This window comes from Corvus brachyrhynchos, unplaced genomic scaffold (assembly GCF_000691975.1).
Source record: "Corvus brachyrhynchos isolate BGI_N302 unplaced genomic scaffold, ASM69197v1 scaffold142, whole genome shotgun sequence".
NCBI classification, from domain to species: Eukaryota; Metazoa; Chordata; class Aves; order Passeriformes; family Corvidae; genus Corvus; species Corvus brachyrhynchos.
In genome coordinates this window covers 5,585,460-5,598,135 of record NW_008237226.1, presented here as the reverse complement: position 1 = coordinate 5,598,135, position 12,676 = coordinate 5,585,460, and the positions used below count along the sequence as shown (strand labels likewise).

Sequence of the window (12,676 nt, the reverse complement as noted above, 5' to 3'; positions counted from 1 at the left end):
TAAGGCAGAAAGTCTTGGAGAGTGGAGTACACAAGGGCAAACACTGGCAAAGAAATGGAGAGATCACCTTTACTCTTTGTACTGTTCTGACTTCATTGTTGCAGTTCTTCATGCAAAATCCCTGCTGTGGAAAGATTCTTCTGCTTGTGGTGTGCTGTGACTAACAGAGGAAAAGTGTGGCAATGAAAGACCTGAATCTCCTGCTGCCCAAACTGCTTTCCCACTCCATCTTCATGTCCAAACCCACTCCAAATTGCTTTTGTATTCCTTCTGTCCCACACATGAAGTCAGACTGAGATTCGTTTGCAGAATGGTTTGAGTAACCTCTGCTCTAAAGCATAGACAGACCAAAACAATAGTACAGCTATTGAGAGACTTGCCTGTTCGTTGGTTAAGGGGTGCCAGGGAACAGTGTCTGGAAAAGGTCAGCTGAAATGAGCAATGTGACAGTGAGCCTCAGAAACCTGTTTGTGGATAAGCTGCTATAGCCATAGCCATAGAATAAAGGCAACACCCTATCAAATCCTAAAGACTGTTCTTCTCACACATACCGACCTGCTGTACCAGGAGAGCACTGTCTGCTGAGACTGCTTGAGCTGCAAGAGGGCACTGAACTTTGGTGTACCTGTCCTAGAGGTCTCCCAAAGCTAACAAAATGAACCTGTAGCTAACAAAAATCACATAAGCCTGTGTTAGTGACCAAAGTTAGGACTTGGGTTTCTGGGGTGAAGAATGGCTGCTTTTTCTTGCTAAGATCACTAACAGCTGAAGAAATCCAACAGCCTTTTTTAATGAGCCCCTTAGAGCTTGTAAAATGGTATTAGCTATTATCATAGTTAATATTGCTTGATGTGGAAATATAAACTCAGGAAAACAAGTACTAAAACATTTGTGTAAATGTAACTCCTGACATTTATGTTTATTAATTTGCTTTCGAGCAGTTTTCCATATTAAAAAGAGATTGATTACTCTGAATGTGGAAAATACCACGTTGTCACTAATATATTTTATTTAATTACAAAAGCAATAGAAAGGGGGTTTTAATATAATTCTCCTCCACAATTCAGTATGCAAGATTTTTTAAAAATCTAACACACACTTGACAAGAAACAGATATGTTGAAAGACATCAATAAATGTACTGATTAAGAGTTTGAGACACTTACTTTAAAAATGTGGAGCAAAGGCTGACTATTCTAATTACCTGAGACATGTGACGTCAATTGTCCTTAATACTTTAAGAATGACAGGTTACAAATGAATAGATATTAGGGCTTTCTGCTCTGTTGCTTGCTGAAGAATCTGTTGAAGGACAAGTACTTGGATATGTCACCTTGTGTCTCAGGAGCCGAGGGGAGTAGAGAAGAATGAAAGGATGATGATGGGAAAAGTGAGATTATCTCAGTGTTGCATTCTTTCCTAAATCCAAAGTGGGAACTGATTCTCGAAGAGAAAACAATGCTTTGTGGTTTTCAATTAGAAATACTTAAAGGTGTATGCAGCTAAGGTCCAAGCATTATTTCCCCTCACAGCTCTGAGGAGTGCTAAGAAACTGCATAGACTGTATTTCCCATATAAATAAAACGAGGAATTAATTCTCTTTAGTGCTGGACATGGCCTGCTGACCAAGTTGTTCGCTGCTTTCAAAGGCTCAAAACAAGAGCTACACTGCTAATGATGTTAATATGAACTCCTTGTTAAATAAAGATTATGTCTTTTTTCTAAGCAAGTCTGTGAGCATCTTTGCCCTCAAACAGAAAAGGCATACCCAAGATCCAGCCCTGCTCCTCTACAGTGAGGAAGAGTATGGATTGAGGTTAGCAAGTGTGGTGTTTGACTGTGAGTTTTACAGTGTGATGCCAGAATTAGCACAGCCAACTAGTGTACATCTCCTGCCTCAAATAGGCCATAATTTGCTTCTTCCAGCACATAAGCCTGGTAGGGACCCTTTGCTGTTGCATTTTAGGCACAACCACAGAGGTAAAGAACACCCAGCACAGGTCACACAGCAAACACAGCAAGTGCTATGGCCCAGGAGGTCCTCTCAGGACAGCTACCACAAACAGCTGCAGCCCATGCCAGGGCACAGGGTGACAGCTTCCCCTGGCAGAAGGTCCCATGGCAACGGGGCTGGAGTTGACCTAAATAACACAGCCTGGTCTTCACCCTTCTGTGACAGACAAGGGGTGTGGGGCTCCCAGTGACCAGTGTTCATGCATGAACGCCTTCCTGCCACTCTTGACACAACCTCATTGAAACTGCTGACCTTGCCAGGGAGGTATTTATGACATGTTCATTACCCAGAGTCTGAACACCTGGAAGAGAAAAGGCTCTGGATTCTATTACCAATCCTCTAAGTTGTCCTGTTTCACTAATTACTTTTCATTCTCATTTATTACAAATAATATAGCTATTTCTCTGCCCATCTTTCTTTCTGCACAAAATGCAATGTAGATAAATTATTTACTCTAAGTCACCAAGTAAGAAAATGAGACAATATTTCTCTTCAATTCGAAGAGAAAGAAAATTGCTTTAAAAAAATGCTTTATGCATAAAATAATAATGTTTATTTATGTAAATACATACTGGCACCTATTGTCGTCAACACAATTAACATTCCTTTTCCAGGGAATAATTCACAGGTAGGGACTGAATACAAATTGCAGCTCTTGAGAAGAAAGATTTCAACAAACACATATAGTAATGCCCCTAAATATATCATAATGGTTAAGAAGCACAACAAAACCAATAAACCACCGATGGCCATTATAAATTCAGCAGTGGATCAGTTAATATCGCAGTCCTCTGAACACACTTACCCTGCCTGGATTTCAGCAGCACAACCGCCCTTGCAGATACAAAATGCCGGTTAAATAGAGGCCTGTTCTCCTGTGGCTTTCCCAGAATTTAACCCAAGATGAACTCTAGCTAGTGTATCTATGCTGCTATCTGGTATGAATACCCACACTGCACATGGGACTGATGATAAATGCTTCTGTAAGGGTTTTTTTGCAGAAAGACCAATCCCTTTAGAGTGAAGAAAGTGAAAAAACAGCAGACAAAAGGCACACCCTTTAAAGCCTCAAAACACAGACACCTTATTATTTCCCCAGTGATAGGCTTAGAAAAAATTGTGGGTAGCAGCAGTGCCCAAAAAATTAATGTTAAAAATTTTAAACAAGTGGTTTTACTGAGAAATACTTCTTAGAAGTACTCAAAAAAAGAGGACTCAACTTTAGTTGAGGGTTTTCTTCTGAAAGCATTTAAGGTAAGAGAGAAGGGTGAAATTTAAAGGCAACAGGACAGTACCCTCTGCCAGGACCAGAAAATAAATTGAAAGCAGCCCTATAAAACACTTACTTATAACATGAAATCAGTGAAGAGGTGGAAATTGAACTGGAGAATTGACTTGTCATCCTCTCACTTTACTCCCTCCTTGAAAACAATCATAAAAATTTGAAGCAATTTGGCGCAATGGCCTGTTCTCCTGTTAAACACCTTAATGCATTTCATTTCTTCTAGTTATTCTTAAGTGCTTCATTAGACAAACAATTATATGATTCATGCACATCTAGGATAGAAAATATTTTAGTGAACTATTACAGTTCTTGACTCTACATTCTTATGGTCAAAACCACAGGGAGACAAGACAAGTTTACCTGTAAAACCACACAAAGCTTTTCATTTTCCCTAAGGTATAAGAACTAGATGTAATTACAATTAAATCTTTACTTTAATGAAAATATTTTCATACTACTTCTGTCCAGGTGTGACAAACTCATCCATATTTCAAGGACTTGGTGAAATAAGAGTTCTGACACAACTGAAAGACTTTGAGAGACTGAGCCTAGAGAAAACAAGGTAACTTCCTCCAACAAAAAGCATCACAATGTGGCTTTTCAGAAAGAAAAATCCCAGCTTGAAGATGTTCCAAAGCACATTTTCTCCCAAGAGTGCTTGCTAAAGGAAAGAAAATACAAAAGGAAGAATATTGCAAAAGAGAAGAAAATCCACCTAACTCAAACCACTGCCATTTTCTTGTCTGATAAGTCCAAAGCCAGGTGGCTAGAATAAAAGATTCGTGTTTATCTGTTAGAAGATCTGGGGCTGATTCATTCTATTTACTGCAGCAAGCTCACCTGTGAAGCTTTATAGATGCCTTAGGGGAAAAAGCTCAGCAGGGGTTAACTTCTTGTTGTGGGGGAAGAAAGGAGAGGTGAGATTTGAGTTTTAATTGGTGCAAGGGGAAATCCCCTCTCTTTTATATACCTGGTTCAGAGAAAAACACAGGTAATAACAATAAAAAAAAGTCTTAGGACAGGAGCACAATTCTTTAAGCATTTCCAGGTCGTCTTGGAGGTGGGGGAAGGGAGTTATCATTATAAAAGCTTCCCCTGAGGTTCATTTGGGAACTCAGTTGTGAGATTTGTAGGAAGCTTTAACTTGTGCGAAATCTGTGAGTTTATTGCTTGAATTAACTCTGAACTGAGGAATAAAGTATACTTAATGCACTTTTAAAGCACTGTTTTACTTCCCCGTTTGTTTCTATAAAAGGATGCTTTCCAAGCTGATCTGTGCAGTATATTTGTCCCTCTAGGTTTTACCTTAATTTGCTTGCTTGAGCCAGAACTAAAGAGACTTGAATATCTGGTCCCAGAAATTATTCTTTCATTGTGTACCACTGTCATTTCTGTCTTGCTTTCCATTTAAAAGATTCCAGCTTCCAAGACTGCAGTTTTCAGGAACTAGAAACCTAAAATGGCAATGCTTCTCTACAGGGTAGTAACTGCAAAGATAAAATAAATCGGATAAAAAACTCAGAACAGTTGTTTTAGTCCAATTTGCAGTTGATGTGGGATAAAACACCAGCCTGTTTAAAACTAAAAGTGAGAACAAAAAATCCCCTAACTTTTACATATGGCTGCAAGGCAGTTTATTTGGAGCAAAAACCCTCTAAAGCTATTCCAAAACTACTTGCTTGTAGAGGCAAGGTTTTTCTATAGCAGCAGGCGTGTTGAGGTGTGTTGCCCTCTGCTCTGCAGGGTTAGCAGATCTGCTCCCACCAGCCCCCTTGCCCATCAGCTGCCAAAGGCCGCCTCAAATAGAATAGCAGCAGAAGGTGGTGCCACACTTCACCTCTTTTATGTCAGAAAAAAGGACATTTTCATGTCCTCCCCCATGGGTTTCTTCACCCTCTGAAAAAATACTTGAAGGATTATATTACACTTCCTGGACAATTTGATCAGGGAACACTGTTGGCAAATAATGTTTTATATTTGCAAATTTGCCTTTTCTTTCTTTTTCTGCATCTAGCTCCTTCTTAGTGTAGGCAGCTTTGTCTACCCTTAAAGCTGTCCTGGCAAATGCTGTGTTGTATTCCAACTGAGCCTATAAAGTTTACAGAATAACAGGGCTGCTTTAATGTAGCAAATGGAAGGGCCAGAGATAGGCCAAAATTACTTTGACATTTAAAAAGTCCAGCCTCTTTTGCTTTACACTTTCACTTAGTGCTGAAGTTGAGAAACACTTAGAAAAATAAAGCTTTACAGTTTCCTGTTAAATCTAACTATTTCATACTGTGTAATTAATTGTGCCCTTGCTCTTTCAATCCTCTCAAACTGAAATTAATAACATTGTGGGAAGCCATGAATTTACAAAGATGTGTAGTTTAAAAACTGTGAAGAAATATTGATTCAAAGAACAAAGTGAGAGAAACATAATAAACATTCTGCCTGGGGAAGAAATGAGCCTGTTTCTTCATCTCTTGTCAGCTGGAGTCTCTGAATTCCCCCACCTCGGTACATCTCATGAAGTGAGTAATTTGAAGTAGATGACTTGTGGCTGCACGGTACAGCAACATGGAAATCTTCTGGCTCCACCGCACTTACAGACCTTCATCTGTTATGCTCTGTCAGCTGCACACAATGCAAAAAATCTACCCAGTTTAATCTTCCATCTCATTTAATATCCAGGATCAAATGAGGATGGAAAATTGGGGACTGAAGTTATTTGTCCTTAGTCATTAGTCACCTTTAGTCTTAAGTCACTTAGTCCTAAGTCACCTTTATTCATTTCACAGAGCAGGACAAGTAGCTGCATGCTGTTGTTTTTACTATTCCGTAACTCAAAAAGGAAATACTACTTTGTTTTCTTCTTACTGTTTTCCTGCAGTCTGCTCTGACCTGAGCCACACAGCTTCTGGCAGCAGCACAAGGCCAAGCAGTGGGATGAAACATGGATGGCAAATGTTCTTGCCACTGCTTCCCCCACAGGTCCCACTGTGTCTCTCCTTCGGGGTCATTCTGTCTCTGGAGGCACATGCCATCCTGCCCATAAAGGAAACAAAGAAAGTTCATTGCTGCAGTGCCAGATCAAAACCGATATGGACCCTAAAGGTCAGAAGGGTGATAACTGCACAGAGCTGGCCATGATAACTTCATCACACTATAGGATTGAACAGCATAATCCTAATTTAAATGCCTGGTGTCTGGCCCTCTTATTCCCTAGTGAAGCAAACAAGAAAACAAAAATAAAGGAGCCTGAAATTTCTGGGGAACGTGGGCATGCCAATAAAATATTCATAGAACCAAAGATAACCCTTGCATGAAGAAAGTATGAAAGAAGTTAGGAATTTTACCACCAGCTCTGGTGATAGCAGCTGTGTCTGAATTGGGGCAGGACAAGATATAGCTGTTTTTGTCCCAGGACCAACTAAGCAAGGACTTGGAGTCCAACCAGCTTCCTCCAAGAAGCCCCAGAGAGCTGCACCCATAGCTTCCCACCAGGAGGACTAGAACATGGCCACTGCTTTCATGGATATGTGTTTGGGTCCCTCCCCTGCCGTGTAGCCCTGGGAGAGGGGCCCTGAGGGCACAGACACGGGGCTTCCCTGCCCCTGCTCAGCCTCGTTCCCATTGGTTGGTTTGTGTTCCCTGCGCGGGCAGAAGGACCCTTGGTCCCGTGACTGGAACAGTTCCTGAGCAGAGCTCCGGCCATGCGGCTGGGGAAATAAACATCTCTGAAACAGCTATCAAGAATCTGTCTGTCCATATATATTTCCTTTCCACGGGACTCCTGGTTTGATATATGCGTGTTGCAGGATCCCCACTGCAACAGATATGGGCATGGGGGTTTTTGTGTCAGCAGCTGCTTTGCTGGTGCCAGTGGATTACGGTGCTGACTGGGGATGAGATCTCCTGTCACTACCTTGAGCTCTGCACCCGACTGAAGTGATTTTTCCTGGCATCTGCCTGTGTTGAGTCAAACCCACCTGCAAACTTAAAGTAGAAAAATGTAGCTAATAATCAAACAAATCCTTTCAAAGAGACTGGAGGGCAGGAAGAAGGAATAATTGCAACACGAATAACAGAAAAGGGAAGAAAGGTTTGGCTGAGATCTAAAAAGGACTTCTGAGATGAGTATTTGCTGTGCCTGGTAGTTAAGTATCTGGCTGCCTACATGGGTTTATTACCCTGAGTTGAGGGGTAGGGTTCAAAGAGGGTAGGGCCTTAGTTGCTCAGAAAAATTAAAGCAGTTAAAAGTAGCTGCTCAGCCCCTGGGAATAAAGTCCTAAAAGCCACCAGTTGGAGGAGAGAACTGCCCAACCTAAAGTAGTAGAAAAGGCCAGTATTTCTAACTTGTAAAGAGAACAAATTCTACCAGAGCAATTCTCACTCTTTTCTCCATCTACAAATATACTGGACACCCTTATATTGATTTGAATGTGCCTGTGGAGGACACTAACCTGAATTTAACCAAAGCTGTTCCCAAATTGCAGGTAAAAAGAAATGCAGAAAGAAATGTTGATCTGCCTCCTCCATTTGTTGTTCTTTAAATGAGGCATGAGCCTGCTTCTAATGAGTAACTTGAGAGACAAAAGGAGGGCTCTTAGCTTAGGTGGGAAATTCCCAGGAATTCAGGAGCAAAATCCTGCTTTTCAGTGAGGTGAAACTATTTTCTGAATTTTTACCCCAAGATAGAGCAACTCATACATTAAAAGTCTGTATTGCTTAGGGAATCATATCACTTGCTACAGCTCCTGGAGTAATTTCCCAAAACAAAATATATTTGTCTTTTCCGTTTAAAAAGATTTAAGATACTCAACACACATGCCATGCTAAGGGAATTCTTGTTTGTAACAACAGTAAGAACATAGTGAGATCCAAAATACTCCACGTGGTAACTGTCATGGTTTAGAAAACAGAAAAACAAAACCTCTGTTCCTCAGATATTTCAATCCTTTGGACAGAAAAATAGTTAACACAAATCATAATGCTTTAGCTCGCTGATTAGCTTCTCAGAGACTTCAGAGACTTCAGAGACCTCAGAGACCTCAGAGACCTGTTTCCCTTTTCTCTGTCTTTCAGAGTGATCCCTATTTATCTTAATTCCCACACGTCTTTTCTAAAAGCCATTGTGTGGGAATATTCTGGGGCAGGATGTACTTGCTACTTTGAACCAGGGATTGAACAGATAATGACCCATTGCTATTGTCTTGGCAATATTGCACTATCATTACAGAAAAAATGAGTTTGTTGGATGTCTAATAATCATTGCTACTGTTATTGATACTATTAACATATTTTTATGTCAGCTATTGTTATTTATACTATCCTAATAAAATCTTAATGTGTAAATTAGTAAAGTAAAAATGTACACTGTTATACAGCACTCCCTTTCAGCTTCATTTCTCTTGGTTGCTCTTTACCTACTGGGGGGACACAGCCAAAGGACATTGCAGGGACAAAACATATTTTTGAGGTGAGAAAATCCTTCCCCATTGGGAGAATCCTTTGCCACAGCTGGCTGTAGTAGAAGACACCTGAACCCAAACAGTTAGGACATTCAAGGAAGTCTTGTATTTCAAACTTTTTCAGTACTGTTATGGTGTAATTATCTCACCTGCAGGACATTTATGGGCTCAAATCTGCACACACAAGTTGTTTTAATCACAGGAGTACCATGTGAAGCATGTGCAGGAACGTTTCCATAGAGTCACTTTAAAGACTGCCTTGTAGCTGCTCTCATTTTATGAACAGAAGCTAGCTGTGGGTAAGCACCTTACCATCTTACTTCTCATGAAAAAGATACTCCAAGGCAGTAACTTTCAACTTTTTTTTTTGTTTGGGTTTTTTTTTTTTTTTTAAGGTGAAATCCTGAAAACTCTTTCCAGGAAAAAAGGGGATCAGGCTGAAACCCATTAACAAGAAGACTACTTTTCACAGGACTTTTTGCAGAGTCCCTCTCTCTTCTCCTTCCAGACTGTCTCAGACCATGGGTTGAAAAACATTGCTCTGAAGTTAGTTTCCAAATGACAACATAAAGCAATGAAACAGAAATACCTCTGGCACTACTGTACTTAGATGAAACATCATTTTTCCCTGTAGTTCTAAAATAGCCTAAGAAGGAAAAGGTAAAGCTGCTTCATAGGGACATAACCTCATATTCTTTCAGAAAGTGTAATTGAGTCATAATCAATTAGACAATTTAAAAGCCTGTAATGAATTAAAGATATGATTTCTTTGTAGTTGCATAATGGTTGGAAAATCGATTTCTCAGAGACAAGACAGCAAATGCTTAACCTGGGTTACTGTACTGTGTTCCCTGACAATCCTCAAGTGAGATTGAGTTTTTGAAGCAATTTTACTTTTAGCTGTGTTTTCTTTAGGTGTGAGAATCAAAGTTGTGCAGTCCTAAAGTTACAGGTGTGAGGAACAACTCCTTGCATCCTTCCTTACCCTCATAAACAGGCATCAGATTGAGATGGGTTGGTGACCAGGTTTTTATTTTGGTAATTTTATTTACAGTCTTACAGGGAAAGTGTTGGTGTCTGAAAGCGAGCTTTGGGGATTTAGACACTTTCTTCCTTCTGTGGCATTATATGGGTAATTTGGTGGTATCTCGGAGCATAAAACATTTGGCTGTAGACTTGTTATGAGCTGGTTATCTTCCCTTTGCAAATCAAATTAAAGAAACAAACTGGGAAATGCCCTGTTTGAAGGATGGGTGGGTTTTTTCAAGGATGGCAAAGAGACAAAGTAGATAAAGGCTGATATTAGCATTCCTACATTTAGTTCCTGTGACTATAGACATTATAGACATTAACCTGTTTAATATGAATACTGTCTCTATAGCCCTCACAAAATGCTGGTAATAAGAGCTAAACCGTGCTGTATTTCATTTCATTCCCGCTGATAGCATTTATCAGCAAAATCTGGATTTAAAAACCCCCAAAATATGCAATTTAAGCCTCATCATAACTGGACTGCTGAGGAGGAAAGTGAGGGGATTATCTGGAGCCTGGAAGCACAAATATAAGAGTGTATTGTCAGCATGGGCTATAGGCCTTTTAGCAAATGGTAGTGTAAGCTTCAGCTGACAGGCCTTTTCACAACTGACAGATGAAAATATGGAACTTAAATTCTTCATGACAGATAGCTGTGCTGAATGAAGAGGCCAATGGGACAATGCTGGTCTGGGGGCAAGAGTGACAAATACAGGCCCAGTGTCTACAGCGCGGGACGGCTCTTTGTAACACACACAATTCATTCCTCGAGTCTCTTCCATTTTGCCAAGCAAACTGTTATAGCAGGATGGGTTTTTTTTCCCTTTCTTTTTGTTTCAGATCAACATCTTTTTTTAGTAGATGAATGCCAAGCCTTAAAAGATGGGAGTGGAAGATTAAATGTAATATGAAGGAATGAAAGATATTTCCTGGATGCTTCTCCATTGGACTTTTCCACTCCAACACACTGCTATTGTAGGAAGCTTATTCACTGGTTTATGAACTGTGCTTAATCCTCAGTGATGCAAAGCTTTGTCAAGATTTTTAAAAATTGTATTTTGAAATGACAGCTTCTTTCTGTCAGTACCCCACCTCTCCAGCCCTGCCTGCTCATATGGTTGCATTCCCAGTCAGGATGCTCCTTGGTGCAGGATGGGACTCCTGGCATGAGATGGAGGTCCTGGGAGTAGAGCCCAGCCTGGGCCCTGCCTTCAGATGCGGTTTTGTAGCAGGAAAAGCACAGGGAAATATTCTGTGCAGTCAGAGGGGCCCTGGACACCTGCACTCGCAGAGCCCCAGTCCTGCTGCTGAGCTCTCTCATGGCTCCACCACTGGTGCCTGCAGCACCTGCCCACAGGGAGGTTGCTCTCCCACGGCCCCAAGAGACTCCTGAGGTGCAGCTGCCTCCTGTGGACAAGCAGCTCCTGAAGATGTTGCTACCTCATCTGCCAGCACCAGTTTCCAAGCTGGTCTCCTTCAAGCCATGCTCTGTCCGAGACGTGGCCTGTATGGTTGCCAGATGGTTTCCGGGCAGGAAAGCTCCTGGCTTGGTGTCCTGCAGGGCATCACACCAGATGATGGCAAAGGTATCCTCTGGCCTTCAAGTCTATGAAAAAGAAGAAAACACCCAGGCAGGTTTTGTTGGTTTGTTTGCTTCTCTTGCAGAAGGAAGTGCCCAGCTATGGAGCCGTTATGGTCTCCCCTGTGTTTTCAGCCTCATTACTGGGCTATAAAAAGGGGAGATGGGAGCCAAAAATAACAACACACAGTATGGCCTCTGGCCAATCCCAGAGTCATTACCTCCACAGAGTTCTCTCTGAAGTCAATGGACTGTAGGATCCAATCCTTAGTATTTGTCTTCTTTTATACAATTTGTAATTATCAATACAAAAAGCCAGAAAGCCCTAAGGTAATATGTTAATTCTTACCAGATGTACTGTATGTATCCTTATATGCTAGAAGCCTGGCAGGACTGCAATGTCACAACAGACATTTACTGAAGTACCTGGGGAAATGTAACAAAAAGTGTTAGTAGAAAATGGTCTTTCAGCTAAATTACCTAATATATTTGCTAATGGTATCTGATTTAAAAGCCATAAAAATACTAAGTTAAAAGCACATTAGAAGATGTAGTATATTTATAAGTGTTTGTCACCTTGGCAACAAAAGAGAAATTCCAAATCTAACACTAGCTTTCATGGGCCAAGACCTTTGAAAATTGATAAATACCTACTCTTTATAGCAATGATCTTCTCTCAGTGAAGAAATACCCCACTGTAAAAGGAAGTTCTTCATTGCATAACAAGATTTGTGATAGCTTTCAGCTATGGTTTTGCCCTGTCTGCCCACTGTATTATAATTCATAAAGTCTTGACAATGGAAACAATACGTTTGTAAATATGATAAAGCACTGATCTTTTTTGTACCCTTTTTGTAACTTTGAGCCCTAATTTCCTTTATACAAACCAGGTTTCTTACCATCTTTCTGAGCTCTAACCTGGCCTGGGTCAGTCTGCAGATCCATAGTTCTGCTCTGATGGCTGTGGTGGGGGCTCTTTTCTCCTGCCTATGAATATCTGTGGCACAAGCACTAAACTATGCATGCCTTGATAAAAGTAGTACCAGTTTCAGCTCTGCTTTCCTACATAATATATGGTCCCATAAAACTGCACTTTAAGACTAAAAGGAAAGCTATTTGCCCACTTGTAATGCAAATGCTTCCAGTATATTACCTCTGCCTACAACTGAGTATAGATCTTTATTATGTTAATTCTCAAAGCTCCACTGGTTTGCCCGTGAAGATCATAGGGACAGATCTACACAAAGAATTAAGAGTAACCAAAAAAAAATTCATGCTGTCAGTGGACACTGCAAATCTCTGTTCTGTGTGATG

The 12,676-nt window shown here is 40.7% G+C and overlaps 1 long non-coding RNA gene across 1 annotated transcript in view; it reads left to right on the top strand.

Annotated features, from left to right (window-relative positions):
- The window catches only part of LOC108445447, a 102,055-nt gene extending 95,241 nt beyond the window's left edge, over positions 1 to 6,814 (top strand). The window contains exon 3 of the long non-coding RNA XR_001860299.1: positions 3,767 to 6,814. This is a non-coding gene — a long non-coding RNA (uncharacterized LOC108445447). The remainder of the gene's footprint in view (positions 1 to 3,766) is intronic.
- Positions 6,815 to 12,676: the final 5,862 nt, after the last annotated feature.